Source organism: Lissotriton helveticus, chromosome 11 (assembly GCF_964261635.1).
Source record: "Lissotriton helveticus chromosome 11, aLisHel1.1, whole genome shotgun sequence".
Lineage (NCBI taxonomy): Eukaryota > Metazoa > Chordata > Amphibia > Caudata > Salamandridae > Lissotriton > Lissotriton helveticus.
The window spans coordinates 341,651,841-341,671,546 of record NC_136072.1 but is presented as its reverse complement, the minus strand read 5'-3'; positions in this window follow the sequence as shown (position 1 = coordinate 341,671,546).

Here is a 19,706-nt window from a genome sequence, read left to right as displayed (position 1 = left end):
ATTCTGTGCAGAACAGAAAGTGTGCCCTTCTCTTGTGGGTATGAGGCAGCAGGCCTCAGCCCAAACCTCAGGTGATCAGTCAGGGTCACATTTTGTGTACTGGGAGAACGACCTCCTGTATAGCGAGCCTAAGGCTGCTGAGCCTGGGTCAGCCCGTGTGCTGGTGGTACCCCAGCGCTTCAGAGCCTTCCTACTGGGTTTGGCTCATGACGTTCCTTTAGCTGGACATCTGGGGCAGGACAAGACCTATGACAGGCTTGTCACCCATTTCTATTGGCCTCAGATGCGAAGGGACACAGATGTCCATTGCAAGACCTGTCAGACTTGCCAGGCAAGTGGGAAAAGCGGGCGGAAGCAGAAGGCTCCCCTCCAACCTTTTCCCGTGGTCAGTACCCCCTTTGACCGGGTGGGGATTGACATTGTTGGGCCACTGGACCCCAAGACAGCCCTGGGCAACAGGTTCATCCTGGTCTTGGTGGACCATGCCACACGGTACCCGGAAGCCATCCCTCTCAGAACAGTGACTGCCCCCGTGGTGGGACGGGCACTAATGGGTGTTTTCTCCCGAATGGGGTTCCCCAGAGAGGTGGTGTCAGACCGGGGCACCAACTTCATTTCCAACTATATGAAGTCTCTGTGGAAGGAGTGTGGGGTAACTTATAAGTTCACCACTCCTTACCACCCTCAAGGTAACGGGTTGGTTGAAAGGTTCAACCGTACCCTTAAGGGCATGATTATGGGTCTTGAAGAACCAATGAGGCGTAAATGGGACGTCCTCTTGCCATGCCTGTTGTTTGCTTACCGTGAGGTGCCACAGAAGTCTCTAGGGTTCAGCCCCTTTGAGCTTTTGTATGGTCACCCGGTAAGAGGACCTTTAAGTCTGGTCAAAGAAGGCTGGGAGCAATCTCCCAGGAAACCTCCCCAGGATGTATACAGTTACATGCTGGCCTTTAGGGACCAGACTAGGCGCTTCAGGGATCTTGCTCAGGCAAATCTGGAGGCCAGCCAGGAGGAGATGAAGCGGTGGTACGACCAGAGGGCCACTCTGGTAGAGCTTCAGCCTGGACAGAAAGTTTGGGTCATGTCCCCTGTGGAACCTTGTGCGCTCAAGGACAGGTGGACTGGACCATTCGAGGTTGTGGAGAAGAAGAGCGATGTCACCTACCTGGTGGATTTAAAGTCTCCCAGGAACCCCTTGCGGGTCCTGCATGTCAACCGGTTGAAGCCCCACTTAGAAAGGTCCGAAGTGGGCATGCTCCTAGCTACAGATGCTGGAATGGAGGAGGAGAGTGAGCCTCTTCCTGACCTCCTGTATGCCAAAGAGCAAGATGGGTCAGTGGATGGTGTTGTCCTCTCTGACACACTGACCCCTGAACAGCAGCAGGATTGTCGCCATTTGTTGGGGCAATTCCCTGATCTGTTTTCCTTGATTCCTGGTGTTACTCAGTGGTGTGTCCATGATGTAGACACCGGGGACAGCACTCCTGTCAAGCACAAGGCTTACAGAGTGACTGACAAGGTCAGAGCATACATCAAGGAGGAGGTCTCCAAGATGTTTGCCCTAGGGGTGGTTGAGTCCTCTAGCAGTCCTTGGGCCAGCCCCGTGGTCTTGGTTCCAAAGGCTGCAGCGCCTGGTGCTTCACCGGAACTTCGGTTCTGTGTGGATTACCGAGGACTCAATTCAGTCACGAAGACTGACGCGCACCCCATCCCCAGAGCTGATGAGCTCATCGATCGGTTAGGGGCTGCCCAGTACCTTAGTACGTTTGATCTAACGTCTGGGTACTGGCAGATCGCCTTGACCGATGGGGCAAAGGAGAGGTCAGCATTCTCCACACCAGATGGGCACTACCAGTTCCGGGTTATGCCCTTTGGGATGAAGAATGCCCCTGCCACCTTCCAGAGGTTGGTCAACCAGGTCTTGGCTGGACTGGAGGATTTCAGTGCCGCCTACCTGGACGACATAGCAGTGTTCAGCGCCAGCTGGCAAGAACACTTGTGCCACCTCCAGGAAGTGTTGTTGGCCCTGCGCAGAGCAGGCCTCACAATCAAAGCCAGTAAGTGCCAGATTGGGCAGGGTTCAGTGGTGTACTTGGGGCACCAAGTAGGGAGCGGCAAGGTGGCCCCCCTGCAACCCAAGATTGATACCATCCTGGCATGGGCACCGCCCAAAACCCAGACTCAGGTGAGAGCTTTCTTGGGTCTCACGGGTTACTACAGGAGGTTTGTCAAGGATTATGGTAACATTGTGCACCCCTTGACTTCGCTGACTTCCAGGAAGCAGCCACGACTTGTGAACTGGACTGACGCCTGTCAGACGGCCTTTGACACCCTGAAAACTGCAATGTGCACAGCACCCATACTCCAGGCACCCGACTTTTGGAAAGAATTTGTTGTCCAGACGGACGCTTCAGAGCATGGCGTGGGGGCTGTTCTAGCTCAGGTGAATGAAGAGGGCCGAGACTTACCTGTAGCCTTCATCAGCAGGAGGTTACTTCCCAGGGAACAGAGGTGGAGTGCGATAGAGAGAGAAGCATTTGCTGTGGTCTGGGCACTGAAAAAGCTGAGACCCTACCTGTTTGGGACTCACTTCCGGGTGCAGACAGACCACAGGCCCCTCAGATGGTTGATGCAGATGAGGGGTGAGAATCCAAAGCTGTTGAGGTGGTCCATTTCCCTACAGGGGATGGACTTCACGGTGGAACACCGCCCTGGCACAGATCACGCCAATGCTGATGGTCTGTCCAGATTTTTCCGCCTTAGTGATGAGGACTCCCTAGGGTAAGGGTAGTTCTCCCCACATTTCAGCTGGAGGGGACACGTGTTAGACCTGGCATCATTGGCATGAGTCTCTCCTCCATTTTTTCTGTTTGCCTCCTCTGTTTACGATGTTTTTGCTGGTATATGCTTTGGGCACTGTGCCACTGCTGATCAGTGCCACAGTGCAAGTGCTCCCTATGTGAAATTGCTGTATTGATTGACTTCCATGTTTGGCTTATTTGGTTTACTATCAGTCCCTAGTAGAGTGCACCAGGAGTGCCAGGGCTTGTAAATACAAATGCTGCTAGTGGGCTTGCAGCACATGTTGTGCCACCCACAAGAGCGGCCTAGTAAAAGTATGTCTGAAGGTCTGCCATTGCCAGACCACGTACAGTCTGACTGTCACGAGGACTGCGCACGTACACCTACTTGCCAGTCCCTAAACCTTCCCTTAACTTCATGTTAGTCACCCCTATGGTAGGCCCACGGGCAGGGTGCATTGTAAGCATAAGGTAGGACAAGCCTGACAAGGTTGGCATGTCCTAATAGTGAATTACATCCATAGTCGTTTTTCACTATTGTAAGGTAGCCTGCTCTCCATCAGTTAGAATGGGCTGCCAGGATTATTAACGTTATAATCCTAGCGGGCTCGGGGAGCATGGTGCAATGTCGAGTTTGGTATCCCTGAACTCAGGGTTTAATAACGCATCCGTTTGTGTGGATGGTTTTTGGACTCTGTGTTTGAAAATAGCACTTTTAGAAAGTAGCTATTTTCTTGTCTAACTGTCTACCGGTCTCTGCTGGTTCTGGTGTGTGTGTGACAGGAGCTGGGTGGCTCCAGAGAGTCTGAATGAGTCAGTGTGGGATGAGTGGGGCATTTGCATTGAGAGTAGGGGAAGAGTAGCTCTTGATAGCCTGCCCTGCCTGATACAATGTTGGCTCCGCCCCCCTGCCAGGCGACTGATGACTCTGTGCTTGCCTGGGACTTTCCTGGCCCGCCTCCTGCCAGGCAGCTGATGGCCCTGCCCCTGCCAGTGACAATGCTGGCTCCGCTCCTGCTGAGCGGCTGAGGACTCTGCCCTGCCCAGTGAATAGGCCAGGTGCTTCAGCCTGGCAACACCCACAACAAACCCAGGATGGGGGGAAATTCCCCTGCATGGACAAAGGGATCAAAGCCAAAAAGGGGTATAAGAGAAGGACCCCTGAACCAAGAATTCAGATCACTTCTGACAAGGAAACCTGAACCAAGGACAAGAAGCCTGCTGATCTAAGGACTGCCTACCCCTTCTGCCAGAGTGCTGTTTGTTGGGGGAATCCTGCATTGCTTCTTTATTTTTGCCAAGGAACCAGGAGAGAGGAACTTTGTGTGTACTCTCACTCTTTGCTAAGAAAATCTCCAAGGGCTGGAAGAGTGCCAGTCTCCTGTTGAAGTCACAGGGCTAAAGGACTTCATCTGCTTAAAGTGCTATTTGCTGGAATTTGTGAATCCAGCACCTCTGAAAGAATCCAGCAATCTCGACGCCGACGGACGCCGCCGAATCCAGCTCGACATCGTGAGTAACGGCTCCAGTGTCCCGCTTCCTCGACGCCGGCCGCCGGGCCCGATCGACGCCAGCAGCAACGCCAGTGAGTAGTGAGTTCGGCTCCAGCTCCAAGTGACCCCGTGTCTGCACCGCCGCTGATCGCATCGACTTCGAGCCCTCTCGACGCCGTGAGCGCTGCTCACTCTTGCAACATCGACATCGACGACGCCGTATCCTGCTTCATCCCGTGAGCGCTGCTCCCGCCTGACTTCGGTCGACGCCGCTGCAGATCGCCCCGACTCCGAGGCCCGATCGACGCCGAAGACGCGACGCCGGACATCTCGACGCCGCTGATCATCGAGTGCTTCACTTTTCCAAGGTACTGTGTTGTTGGGGTCTGTGCGACTCCGGGCTCGACGTAGCGCTCCTCGCGGTCGACGCCGAACCTTTGGATTAACTTTGCCTCGACGTCGTGTGACTCCCGTGTGGGTTACATTGTTGCCAAGAACTGTGTTTTAGAGAAGAAGAGTTGCTTTTGATACTAAAGACTTTTGTGCTAAGAAGAAACCGTGCTTGAACTATTATTTTTCCTTCCAAGAGTATTTATTAAGACTGTGGTATATTTTTGTCGTTATTTGGTCTTGTGCTAAACCTTATATAAAAATACTTATTTTTATAATACTACTGTGTCGTGTCCATTTGTAGTGTATTCACTTTATTACTGTATGTGGTCATAAATGCTTAACGCACTGCCTCTGAGATAAGCCTGTCTGCTTTGCCAAGCTACCAAGGGGGTGAGCAGGGGTTATCTAAGTGTGTGATCTCCTTGCCCTGACTAGAAAAGGTGTGTCCCTATTTGTCAGAAGTGTATACCTCTGCCAACTAGAGACAGCCGCTTCTAACATTGGTGGGTCAGCGGTGGGATTTTGAACTTTGCATTTATGACCCATGTGCAGTGATTAGTGTGCGCTACATAGTGAAAGCAGACCATAGCGCAGCCACAATCTGTTTTGGTTGGATATTCTATTTTTGTTCTCCGCTTTTCCTGAAGCTTGATTTTTGAAACTGCCAGTTTTGACCATGAGTACTGCTGGAAGCACTACACCTGTTGTTGCTGTTGTGGAGGAATTTGATAGGAGTAAGATAAATGGTTATTCCTTAAAGGAGCTGAAACACTTTTGCAAACAATTGAAAGTCCCTACTCCAGGCCTCTCCAAGAAAGCAGAATATTTCAAAGCATTGGAAGCCTGGTTAGAGGCCAGAAATCCCTCTGATCCGGTGGTGGGACCGACAGAGGAAGGGGAGGAGGAAGTGCCCGTGACTGGGCCTGTATCCCCTCCTGGCAGCAGTGTTTCCTCCAAAGGTCTTTCCCCTGAAGAAAGAGAAGAAAGGGCGAAGGAGCGAGCCTACAACGTGGAAATGGCAAAACTTAAGATAAATGGGCAGTTGGAGATAGAGAATGCAAGAGGCAGGAGAGAAGCTGATTTGGAGATCAAAAGATTAGAGTTTGAAAGAGAGAAGCTAGCTTTTGAGCGTGAGAAAATGGTGAGGGACATGGAGCTCAAAGCTAAGGAGTTAGAATTGAATCCCTCTGGTGGCAGCGTCCCATCTGTGCCTGCAGAAAGTAGGTTTTATTTTCCCAAAGATGTGATCAAAGATTTTCAGAAGAATGAGGATATTGGCCAGTGGTTTAAAGCTTTGGGGAGCGGGGTTGTGGGGTCGCTTTGTGAATGAGGGAAGAGATACCCTGTTAGACATGCCTGTTGAGAATAGGACGTCTTATGCTCATATGAAAGATGCTTTAATGTTAAGGTATGGCCTAACCCCAGAAAAGTACAGACAGGCCTTTAGAGAATGTAAGAAGTTGCCTGGTACCACGTGGGTGGAGTATGTGTCATATATTTGCAGAGCCATGGATGGTTGGGTAAAGGGCAGCAAAGTGGAAAGTTATGATGCTCTTTATGATTTGTTTGCTTGGGAGCACTTGTCTAATAACTGTTTTCCAGAGCTGCGCCAGCACCTTATTGATAGCAAGATATCTAACCCTAGAAAACTTGCTGAAGAGGCGGACCGCTGGGTCAGTACCAGGGTCCACAAGGGTCCAGTGGGAGACTCAGCCAAAGGTGGGCAGGGTCCCCAGCAGAAGAGTGGGGGGGACAAGGGTAAACAGAAGGAGTCCCAGAAAGGGCCCCAAAGTAATCCCCAAGGGAACCAAGGGAAAGGTTCCCAGCCTCCCCCTGTGAAGAAATCAGAGGCCCCGCCAGGTAAACCTGGTCATAGGGGCCCACTGACCTGCTTCGTTTGTAAGCAGGTAGGACACCGTTTTTATGACCCTCAGTGTCCCTTGAAGAAGTCTGGTGCACTACCCAGTGCACCACCCCGTCAGTTGGCTAGTGTAGCTCTGGGAGGGGAGGAGATGGTTGCCCATGGTGGGGAGGGTCCCGCGGAGATGTCCCTGGTCTCTCTAGGAGACATGGAATTGGTCCCTCCACCCCCTCTGCCTAGTAACACTAAGAAATATAGGCAGTGGGTGACCATTAATGGCCATAGAGTGGAAGCTCTCAGAGACACCGGAGCGAGTGTGACAGCTGTCAAGTGTCACTTGGTGTCCAGAGAGCAGGTTGTTCCCCACGCATTCTACCCTGTGATAGCTGCTGACAACTCCCAGAAAGAGTGTGAGGTAGCTCAAGTTTCCTTTGAATGGGGGGGAGTTTCGGGTACTCTTCAGGTTGCTGTGAGGCCCGCCATGCCTGTTGATTGTCTCCTGGGCAATGATTTGGAAGACTCCCCTTGGGCTAAGGTGGAGAGGGAGACACATTTGAAAATGTTGGGTGTGCCAGAGTGGGTGTGTGCAACCACTCGATCCATGACAGCAAGTAAGGGTGTTGATGGGGTTCTGGAGCCTGAAAGTATGGCCCAGGACCCAGCTGTGAAGAGAAGAGGCAGGGGGCGCGGGAAACCGTCCCCCGTAGTTCCCGTGGTCCAGGAGGAGGCAGACCTCGAGGGGGATGCCCTGGAACCCACAGGTGAACAAGTTGCCGAACTGGGAGACCTGCCCGAGCTGACCCATTGGCAGCAGGATGGTGGTCCCTCCAGGGAGGAATTCTGTGCAGAACAGAAAGTGTGCCCTTCTCTTGTGGGTATGAGGCAGCAGGCCTCAGCCCAAACCTCAGGTGATCAGTCAGGGTCACATTTTGTGTACTGGGAGAACGACCTCCTGTATAGCGAGCCTAAGGCTGCTGAGCCTGGGTCAGCCCGTGTGCTGGTGGTACCCCAGCGCTTCAGAGCCTTCCTACTGGGTTTGGCTCATGACGTTCCTTTAGCTGGACATCTGGGGCAGGACAAGACCTATGACAGGCTTGTCACCCATTTCTATTGGCCTCAGATGCGAAGGGACACAGATGTCCATTGCAAGACCTGTCAGACTTGCCAGGCAAGTGGGAAAAGCGGGCGGAAGCAGAAGGCTCCCCTCCAACCTTTTCCCGTGGTCAGTACCCCCTTTGACCGGGTGGGGATTGACATTGTTGGGCCACTGGACCCCAAGACAGCCCTGGGCAACAGGTTCATCCTGGTCTTGGTGGACCATGCCACACGGTACCCGGAAGCCATCCCTCTCAGAACAGTGACTGCCCCCGTGGTGGGACGGGCACTAATGGGTGTTTTCTCCCGAATGGGGTTCCCCAGAGAGGTGGTGTCAGACCGGGGCACCAACTTCATTTCCAACTATATGAAGTCTCTGTGGAAGGAGTGTGGGGTAACTTATAAGTTCACCACTCCTTACCACCCTCAAGGTAACGGGTTGGTTGAAAGGTTCAACCGTACCCTTAAGGGCATGATTATGGGTCTTGAAGAACCAATGAGGCGTAAATGGGACGTCCTCTTGCCATGCCTGTTGTTTGCTTATCGTGAGGTGCCACAGAAGTCTCTAGGGTTCAGCCCCTTTGAGCTTTTGTATGGTCACCCGGTAAGAGGACCTTTAAGTCTGGTCAAAGAAGGCTGGGAGCAATCTCCCAGGAAACCTCCCCAGGATGTATACAGTTACATGCTGGCCTTTAGGGACCAGACTAGGCGCTTCAGGGATCTTGCTCAGGCAAATCTGGAGGCCAGCCAGGAGGAGATGAAGCGGTGGTACGACCAGAGGGCCACTCTGGTAGAGCTTCAGCCTGGACAGAAAGTTTGGGTCATGTCCCCTGTGGAACCTTGTGCGCTCAAGGACAGGTGGACTGGACCATTCGAGGTTGTGGAGAAGAAGAGCGATGTCACCTACCTGGTGGATTTAAAGTCTCCCAGGAACCCCTTGCGGGTCCTGCATGTCAACCGGTTGAAGCCCCACTTAGAAAGGTCCGAAGTGGGCATGCTCCTAGCTACAGATGCTGGAATGGAGGAGGAGAGTGAGCCTCTTCCTGACCTCCTGTATGCCAAAGAGCAAGATGGGTCAGTGGATGGTGTTGTCCTCTCTGACACACTGACCCCTGAACAGCAGCAGGATTGTCGCCATTTGTTGGGGCAATTCCCTGATCTGTTTTCCTTGATTCCTGGTGTTACTCAGTGGTGTGTCCATGATGTAGACACCGGGGACAGCACTCCTGTCAAGCACAAGGCTTACAGAGTGACTGACAAGGTCAGAGCATACATCAAGGAGGAGGTCTCCAAGATGTTTGCCCTAGGGGTGGTTGAGTCCTCTAGCAGTCCTTGGGCCAGCCCCGTGGTCTTGGTTCCAAAGGCTGCAGCGCCTGGTGCTTCACCGGAACTTCGGTTCTGTGTGGATTACCGAGGACTCAATTCAGTCACGAAGACTGACGCGCACCCCATCCCCAGAGCTGATGAGCTCATCGATCGGTTAGGGGCTGCCCAGTACCTTAGTACGTTTGATCTAACGTCTGGGTACTGGCAGATCGCCTTGACCGATGGGGCAAAGGAGAGGTCAGCATTCTCCACACCAGATGGGCACTACCAGTTCCGGGTTATGCCCTTTGGGATGAAGAATGCCCCTGCCACCTTCCAGAGGTTGGTCAACCAGGTCTTGGCTGGACTGGAGGATTTCAGTGCCGCCTACCTGGACGACATAGCAGTGTTCAGCGCCAGCTGGCAAGAACACTTGTGCCACCTCCAGGAAGTGTTGTTGGCCCTGCGCAGAGCAGGCCTCACAATCAAAGCCAGTAAGTGCCAGATTGGGCAGGGTTCAGTGGTGTACTTGGGGCACCAAGTAGGGAGCGGCAAGGTGGCCCCCCTGCAACCCAAGATTGATACCATCCTGGCATGGGCACCGCCCAAAACCCAGACTCAGGTGAGAGCTTTCTTGGGTCTCACGGGTTACTACAGGAGGTTTGTCAAGGATTATGGTAACATTGTGCACCCCTTGACTTCGCTGACTTCCAGGAAGCAGCCACGACTTGTGAACTGGACTGACGCCTGTCAGACGGCCTTTGACACCCTGAAAACTGCAATGTGCACAGCACCCATACTCCAGGCACCCGACTTTTCGAAAGAATTTGTTGTCCAGACGGACGCTTCAGAGCATGGCGTGGGGGCTGTTCTAGCTCAGGTGAATGAAGAGGGCCGAGACTTACCTGTAGCCTTCATCAGCAGGAGGTTACTTCCCAGGGAACAGAGGTGGAGTGCGATAGAGAGAGAAGCATTTGCTGTGGTCTGGGCACTGAAAAAGCTGAGACCCTACCTGTTTGGGACTCACTTCCGGGTGCAGACAGACCACAGGCCCCTCAGATGGTTGATGCAGATGAGGGGTGAGAATCCAAAGCTGTTGAGGTGGTCCATTTCCCTACAGGGGATGGACTTCACGGTGGAACACCGCCCTGGCACAGATCACGCCAATGCTGATGGTCTGTCCAGATTTTTCCGCCTTAGTGATGAGGACTCCCTAGGGTAAGGGTAGTTCTCCCCACATTTCAGCTGGAGGGGACACGTGTTAGACCTGGCATCATTGGCATGAGTCTCTCCTCCATTTTTTCTGTTTGCCTCCTCTGTTTACGATGTTTTTGCTGGTATATGCTTTGGGCACTGTGCCACTGCTGATCAGTGCCACAGTGCAAGTGCTCCCTATGTGAAATTGCTGTATTGATTGACTTCCATGTTTGGCTTATTTGGTTTACTATCAGTCCCTAGTAGAGTGCACCAGGAGTGCCAGGGCTTGTAAATACAAATGCTGCTAGTGGGCTTGCAGCACATGTTGTGCCACCCACAAGAGCGGCCTAGTAAAAGTATGTCTGAAGGTCTGCCATTGCCAGACCACGTACAGTCTGACTGTCACGAGGACTGCGCACGTACACCTACTTGCCAGTCCCTAAACCTTCCCTTAACTTCATGTTAGTCACCCCTATGGTAGGCCCACGGGCAGGGTGCATTGTAAGCATAAGGTAGGACAAGCCTGACAAGGTTGGCATGTCCTAATAGTGAATTACATCCATAGTCGTTTTTCACTATTGTAAGGTAGCCTGCTCTCCATCAGTTAGAATGGGCTGCCAGGATTATTAACGTTATAATCCTAGCGGGCTCGGGGAGCATGGTGCAATGTCGAGTTTGGTATCCCTGAACTCAGGGTTTAATAACGCATCCGTTTGTGTGGATGGTTTTTGGACTCTGTGTTTGAAAATAGCACTTTTAGAAAGTAGCTATTTTCTTGTCTAACTGTCTACCGGTCTCTGCTGGTTCTGGTGTGTGTGTGACAGGAGCTGGGTGGCTCCAGAGAGTCTGAATGAGTCAGTGTGGGATGAGTGGGGCATTTGCATTGAGAGTAGGGGAAGAGTAGCTCTTGATAGCCTGCCCTGCCTGATACAATGTTGGCTCCGCCCCACTGCCAGGCGACTGATGACTCTGTGCTTGCCTGGGACTTTCCTGGCCCGCCTCCTGCCGGGCAGCTGATGGCCCTGCCCCTGCCAGTGACAATGCTGGCTCCGCTCCTGCTGAGCGGCTGAGGACTCTGCCCTGCCCAGTGAATAGGCCAGGTGCTTCAGCCTGGCAACACCCACAACAAACCCAGGATGGGGGGAAATTCCCCTGCATGGACAAAGGGATCAAAGCCAAAAAGGGGTATAAGAGAAGGACCCCTGAACCAAGAATTCAGATCACTTCTGACAAGGAAACCTGAACCAAGGACAAGAAGCCTGCTGATCTAAGGACTGCCTACCCCTTCTGCCAGAGTGCTGTTTGTTGGGGGAATCCTGCATTGCTTCTTTATTTTTGCCAAGGAACCAGGAGAGAGGAACTTTGTGTGTACTCTCACTCTTTGCTAAGAAAATCTCCAAGGGCTGGAAGAGTGCCAGTCTCCTGTTGAAGTCACAGGGCTAAAGGACTTCATCTGCTTAAAGTGCTATTTGCTGGAATTTGTGAATCCAGCACCTCTGAAAGAATCCAGCAATCTCGACGCCGACGGACGCCGCCGAATCCAGCTCGACATCGTGAGTAACGGCTCCAGTGTCCCGCTTCCTCGACGCCGGCCGCCGGGCCCGATCGACGCCAGCAGCAACGCCAGTGAGTAGTGAGTTCGGCTCCAGCTCCAAGTGACCCCGTGTCTGCACCGCCGCTGATCGCATCGACTTCGAGCCCTCTCGACGCCGTGAGCGCTGCTCACTCTTGCAACATCGACATCGACGACGCCGTATCCTGCTTCATCCCGTGAGCGCTGCTCCCGCCTGACTTCGGTCGACGCCGCTGCAGATCGCCCCGACTCCGAGGCCCGATCGACGCCGAAGACGCGACGCCGGACATCTCGACGCCGCTGATGATCGAGTGCTTCACTTTTCCAAGGTACTGTGTTGTTGGGGTCTGTGCGACTCCGGGCTCGACGTAGCGCTCCTCGCGGTCGACGCCGAACCTTTGGATTAACTTTGCCTCGACGTCGTGTGACTCCCGTGTGGGTTACATTGTTGCCAAGAACTGTGTTTTAGAGAAGAAGAGTTGCTTTTGATACTAAAGACTTTTGTGCTAAGAAGAAACCGTGCTTGAACTATTATTTTTCCTTCCAAGAGTATTTATTAAGACTGTGGTATATTTTTGTCGTTATTTGGTCTTGTGCTAAACCTTATATAAAAATACTTATTTTTATAATACTACTGTGTCGTGTCCATTTGTAGTGTATTCACTTTATTACTGTATGTGGTCATAAATGCTTAACGCACTGCCTCTGAGATAAGCCTGTCTGCTTTGCCAAGCTACCAAGGGGGTGAGCAGGGGTTATCTAAGTGTGTGATCTCCTTGCCCTGACTAGAAAAGGTGTGTCCCTATTTGTCAGAAGTGTATACCTCTGCCAACTAGAGACAGCCGCTTCTAACAGATGTGAATTTTGACTTGTTCAACTAAAATAAGTGTGTTTAAAGTCATTTCGGTGCCTGAAATTGGTCAAAATGGAAGCTTTTAAGTAAGCAAAGCTCTGTAAAAATGGCAATTTTGGTCACTGTGAGGGTGTCAAAAGTGGTTATTCAACATGAGGCACAATCCAATTGACATTTTGAATCATTTTTGGTACACTCCAAAAAATCAATTTTCTGATGAAAAACGATGACTCCGGACCTGTCGAATTTCCCAAAATGGTCAACATGGATGAAATTTTAACTTTTACTCTTTTGACTCTAAATGCCTGTTGTATGAGAATTTTGACTTGTTTAACTAAAATAAGTGTGTTTAAAGTCATTTCGGAGCCTGATATTGGTCAAAATGGAAGCTTTTGAGTAAGCAAAGCTCTGTAAAAATGGCAATTTTGGTCACTGTGAGGGTTTCAAAAGTGTTTATTCAACATGAGGCACGATCCAATTGACATTTTGAATCATTTTTGGTACACTCCAAAAAATCAATTTTCCGATGAAAAACGATGACTCCGGACTTGTCGAACTTTCCCAAAATGGTCAACATGATGAAATTTTAACTTTTAATCTGTTGACTCTAAATGCCCGTTGGATGTGAATTTTGACTTGTTCAACTAAAATAAGTGTGTTTAAAGTCCTTTCGGTGCCTGAAATTGGTCAAAATGGAAGCTTTTGAGTAAGCAATGCTCTGTAAAAATGACAATTTTGGCCACTGTGAGGGTTTCAAAAGTGGTTATTCAACATGAGGCACGATCCAATAGACATTTTTAATCATTTTTGGTACACTCCAAAAAATCAATTTTCAGATGAAAAACGATGACTCCGGACCTGTCGAATTTCCCAAAATGGTCAACATGGATGAAATTTTAACTGTTACTCTTTTGACTCTAAATGACTGTTGGATGTGAATTATGACTTGTTCAACTAAAAAAGTGTGTTTAAAGTCATTTCGGATCCTGATATTGGTCAAAATGGAAGCTTTTGAGTAAGCAAAGCTCTGTAAAAATTGAAATTTTGGTCACTGTGAGGGTTTCAAAAGTGGTTATTCAACATGAGGCACGATCCAATTGACATTTTGAATCATTTTTGGTACACTCCAAAAAATCAATTTTCCGATGAAAAACGATGACTCCGGACTTGTCGAACTTTCCCAAAATGGTCAACATGATGAAATTTTTACTTTTAATCTGTTGACTCTAAATGCCCGTTGGATGTGAATTTTGACTTGTTCAACTAAAATAAGTGTGTTTAAAGTCCTTTCGGTGCCTGAAATTGGTCAAAATGGAAGCTTTTGAGTAAGCAAAACTCTGTAAAAATGGCGATTTTGGTCATTGTGAGGGTTTCAAAAGTGGTTATTCAACATGAGGCACGATCCAATTGACATTTTGAATCATTTTTGGTACACTCCAAAAAATCAATTTTCCGATGAAAAACGATGACTCCGGACTTGTCGAACTTTCCCAAAATGGTCAACATGATGAAATTTTAACTTTTAATCTGTTGACTCTAAATGCCCGTTGGATGTGAATTTTGACTTGTTCAACTAAAATAAGTGTGTTTAAAGTCCTTTCGGTGCCTGAAATTGGTCAAAATGGAAGCTTTTGAGTAAGCAATGCTCTGTAAAAATGACAATTTTGGCCACTGTGAGGGTTTCAAAAGTGGTTATTCAACATGAGGCACGATCCAATAGACATTTTTAATCATTTTTGGTACACTCCAAAAAATCAATTTTCAGATGAAAAACGATGACTCCGGACCTGTCGAATTTCCCAAAATGGTCAACATGGATGAAATTTTAACTGTTACTCTTTTGACTCTAAATGACTGTTGGATGTGAATTATGACTTGTTCAACTAAAAAAAGTGTGTTTAAAGTCATTTCGGATCCTGATATTGGTCAAAATGGAAGCTTTTGAGTAAGCAAAGCTCTGTAAAAATTGAAATTTTGGTCACTGTGAGGGTTTCAAAAGTGGTTATTCAACATGAGGCACGATCCAATTGACATTTTGAATCATTTTTGGTACACTCCAAAAAATCAATTTTCCGATGAAAAACGATGACTCCGGACTTGTCGAACTTTCCCAAAATGGTCAACATGATGAAATTTTTACTTTTAATCTGTTGACTCTAAATGCCCGTTGGATGTGAATTTTGACTTGTTCAACTAAAATAAGTGTGTTTAAAGTCCTTTCGGTGCCTGAAATTGGTCAAAATGGAAGCTTTTGAGTAAGCAAAACTCTGTAAAAATGGCGATTTTGGTCATTGTGAGGGTTTCAAAAGTGGTTATTCAACATGAGGCACAATCCAGTTGACATTTTGAATCATTTTTGGTACACTCCAAAAAATCGATTTTCCGATGAAAAACGATGACTCCGGACCTGTCGAACTTTCCCAAAATGGTCAATATGGATGAAATTTTAACTTTTAATCTTTTGACTCTAAATGCCTGTTGGATGAGAATTTTGACTTGTTCAACTAAAATAAGTGTGTTTAAAGTCATTTCGGTGCCTGAAATTGGTCAAAATGGAAGCCTTTAAGTAAGCAAAGCTCTGTAAAAATGGCAGTTTTGGTCACTGTGAGGGTTTCAAAAGCGGTTATTCAACATGAGGCACGATCCAATTGACATTTTGAATCATTTTTGGTACACTCCAAAAAATCAATTTTCTGATGAAAAACGACCTGTCGAACTTTCCCAAAATGGTCAATATGGATGAAATTTTAACATTTAATCTTTAGACTCTAAATGACTGTTGGATGTGAATTATGACTTGTTCAACTAAAATAAGTGTGTTTAAAGTCATTTCGGTGCCTGAAATTGCTCAAAATGGAAGCTTTTGAGTAAGCAAAACTCTGTAAAAATGGCAATTTTGGTCACTGTGAGGGTTTCAAAAGTGGATATTCAACATGAGGCACGATCCAATTGACATTTAGAATCATTTTTGGTACACTCCAAAAAATCAATTTTCTGATGAAAAACGATGACTCCGGACCTGTCGAACTTTCCCAAAATGGTCAACATGATGAAATTTTAACTTTTAATCTGTTGACTCTAAATGCCCGTTGGATGTGAATTTTGACTTGTTCAACTAAAATAAGTGTGTTTAAAGTCCTTTCGGTGTCTGAAATTGGTCAAAATGGAAGCTTTTGAGTAAGCAAAACTCTGTAAAAATGGCAATTTTGGTCATTGTGAGGGTTTCAAAAGTGGTTATTCAACATGAGGCACGATCCAATTGACATTTTGAATCATTTTTGGTACACTCCAAAAAATCAATTTTCCGATGAAAAACGATGACTCCGGACTTGTCGAACTTTCCCAAAATGGTCAACATGATGACATTTTAACTTTTAATCTGTTGACTCTAAATGCCCGTTGGATGTGAATTTTGACTTGTTCAACTAAAATAAGTGTGTTTAAAGTCCTTTCGGTGCCTGAAATTGGTCAAAATGGAAGCTTTTGAGTAAGCAAAACTCTGTAAAAATGGCAATTTTGGTCATTGTGAGGGTTTCAAAAGTGGTTATTCAACATGAGGCACAATCCATTTGACATTTTGAATCATTTTTGGTACACTCCAAAAAATCGATTTTCCGATGAAAAACGATGATTCCGGACCTGTCGAACTTTCCCAAAATGGTCAATATGGATGAAATTTTAACTTTTAATCTTTTGACTCTAAATGCCTGTTGGATGAGAATTTTGACTTGTTCAACTAAAATAAGTGTGTTTAAAGTCATTTCGGTGCCTGAAATTGGTCAAAATGGAAGCCTTTAAGTAAGCAAAGCTCTGTAAAAATGGCAGTTTTGGTCACTGTGAGGGTTTCAAAAGCGGTTATTCAACATGAGGCACGATCCAATTGACATTTTGAATCATTTTTGGTACACTCCAAAAAATCAATTTTCTGATGAAAAACGATGACTCCGGACCTGTCGAACTTTTCCAAAATGGTCAACATGGATGAAATTTTAACTTTTAATCTTTTGACCCTAAATGACTGTTGGATGTGAATTATGACTTGTTCAACTAAAATAAGTGTGTTTAAAGTCATTTCGGTGACTTAAATTGCTCAAAATGGAAGCTTTTGAGTAAGCAAAACTCTGTAAAAATGCCAATTTTGGTCACTGTGAGGGTTTCAAAAGTGGTTATTCAACATGAGGGACAATCCAGTTGACATTTTGAATCATTTTTGGTGCACTCGAAAAAACTCGATTTTCCTATGAAAAACGATGACTCCGGACCTGTCGAACTTTCCCAAAATGGTCAACATGGATGAAATTTTAACTTTTAATCTTTTGACTCTAAATGCCTATTGGATGTGAATTTTGACTTGTTCAACTAAAATAAGTGTGTTTAAAGTCATTTCGGTGCCTGAAATTGGTCAAAATGGAAGCTTTTGAGTAAGCAAAGCTCTGTAAAAATGACAATTTTGGCCACTGTGAGGGTTTCAAAAGTGGATATTCAACATGAGGCACGATCCAATTGACATTTTGAATCATTTTTGGTACACTACAAAAAATCAATTTTCTGATGAAAAACGATTACTCCGGACCTGTCGAACTTTCCCAAAATGGTCAACATGGATGAAATTTTAACTTTTAATCTTTTGACTCTAAATGCCTGTTGGATGTGAATTTTGACTTGTTCAACTAAAATAAGTGTGTTTAAAGTCCTTTCGGTGCCTGAAATTGGTCAAAATGGAAGCTTTTGAGTAAGCAAAGCTCTGTAAAAATGACAATTTTGGCCACTGTGAGGGTTTCAAAAGTGGATATTCAACATGAGGCACGATCCAATTGACATTTTGAATCATTTTTGGTACACTACAAAAAATCAATTTTCTGATGAAAAACGATTACTCCGGACCTGTCGAACTTTTCCAAAATGGTCAACATGGATGAAATTTTAACTTTTAATCTTTTGACTCTAAATGCCTGTTGGATGTGAATTTTGACTTGTTCAACTAAAAAAAGTGTGTTTAAAGTCATTTTGGTGCCTGAAATTGGTCAAAATGGAAGCTTTTGAGTAAGCAAATCTCTGTAAAAATGGCAATTTTGGTCACTGTGAGGGTTTCAAAAGTGGTTATTCAACATGAGGCACGATCCAATTTACATTTTGAATCATTTTTGGTACACTCCAAAAAATAAATTTTCTGATGAAAAACGATGATCCGGACCTGTCGAACTTTTCCAAAATGGTCAACATGGATGAAATTTTAACTTTTAATCTTTTGACCCTAAATGACTGTTGGATGTGAATTATGACTTGTTCAACTAAAATAAGTGTGTTTAAAGTCATTTCGGTGACTTAAATTGCTCAAAATGGAAGCTTTTGAGTAAGCAAAACTCTGTAAAAATGCCAATTTTGGTCACTGTGAGGGTTTCAAAAGTGGTTATTCAACATGAGGGACAATCCAGTTGACATTTTGAATCATTTTTGGTGCACTCGAAAAAATCGATTTTCCTATGAAAAACGATGACTCCGGACCTGTCGAACTTTCCCAAAATGGTCAACATGGATGAAATTTTAACTTTTAATCTTTTGACTCTAAATGCCTGTTGGATGTGAATTTTGACTTGTTCAACTAAAATAAGTGTGTTTAAAGTCTTTTCGGTGCCTGAAATTGGTCAAAATGTAAGCTTTTGAGTAAGCAAAGCTCTGTAAAAATGACAATTTTGGCCACTGTGAGGGTTTCAAAAGTGGATATTCAACATGAGGCACGATCCAATTGACATTTTGAATCATTTTTGGTACACTACAAAAAATCAATTTTCTGATGAAAAACGATTACTCCGGACCTGTCGAACTTTCCCAAAATGGTCAACATGGATGAAATTTTAACTTTTAATCTTTTGACTCTAAATGCCTATTGGATGTGAATTTTGACTTGTTCAACTAAAATAAGTGTGTTTAAAGTCATTTCGGTGCCTGAAATTGGTCAAAATGGAAGCTTTTAAGTAAGCAAAGCTCTGTAAAAATGGCAATTTTGGTCACTGTGAGGGTGTCAAAAGTGGTTATTCAACATGAGGCACAATCCAATTGACATTTTGAATCATTTTTGGTACACTCCAAAAAATCAATTTTCTGATGAAAAACGATGACTCCGGACCTGTCGAATTTCCCAAAATGGTCAACATGGATGAAATTTTAACTTTTAATCTGTTGACTCTAAATGCCCGTTGGATGTGAATTTTGACTTGTTCAACTAAAATAAGTGTGTTTAAAGTCCTTTCGGTGCCTGAAATTGGTCAAAATGGAAGCTTTTGAGTAAGCAAAACTCTGTAAAAATGGCGATTTTGGTCATTGTGAGGGTTTCAAAAGTGGTTATTCAACATGAGGCACAATCCAGTTGACATTTTGAATCATTTTTGGTACACTCCAAAAAATCGATTTTCCGATGAAAAACGATGACTCCGGACCTGTCGAACTTTCCCAAAATGGTCAATATGGATGAAATTTTAACTTTTAATCTTTTGACTCTAAATGCCTGTTGGATGAGAATTTTGACTTGTTCAACTAAAATAAGTGTGTATAAAGTCATTTCGGTGCCTGAAATTGGTCAAAATGGAAGCCTTTAAGTAAGCAAAGCTCTGTAAAAATGGCAGTTTTGGTCACTGTGAGGGTTTCAAAAGCGGTTATTCAACATGAGGCACGATCCAATTGACATTTTGAATCATTTTTGGTACACTCCAAAAAATAAATTTTCTGATGAAAAACGACCTGTCGAACTTTCCCAAAATGGTCAATATGGATGAAATTTTAACATTTAATCTTTAGACTCTAAATGACTGTTGGATGTGAATTATGACTTGTTCAACTAAAATAAGTGTGTTTAAAGTCATTTCGGTGCCTGAAATTGCTCAAAATGGAAGCTCTTGAGTAAGCAAAACTCGGTAAAAATGGCAATTTTGGTCACTGTGAGGGTTTCAAAAGTGGATATTCAACATGAGGCACGATCCAATTGACATTTAGAATCATTTTTGGTACACTCCAAAAAATCAATTTTCTGATGAAAAACGATGACTCCGGACCTGTCGAACTTTCCCAAAATGGTCAACATGATGAAATTTTAACTTTTAATCTGTTGACTCTAAATGCCCGTTGGATGTGAATTTTG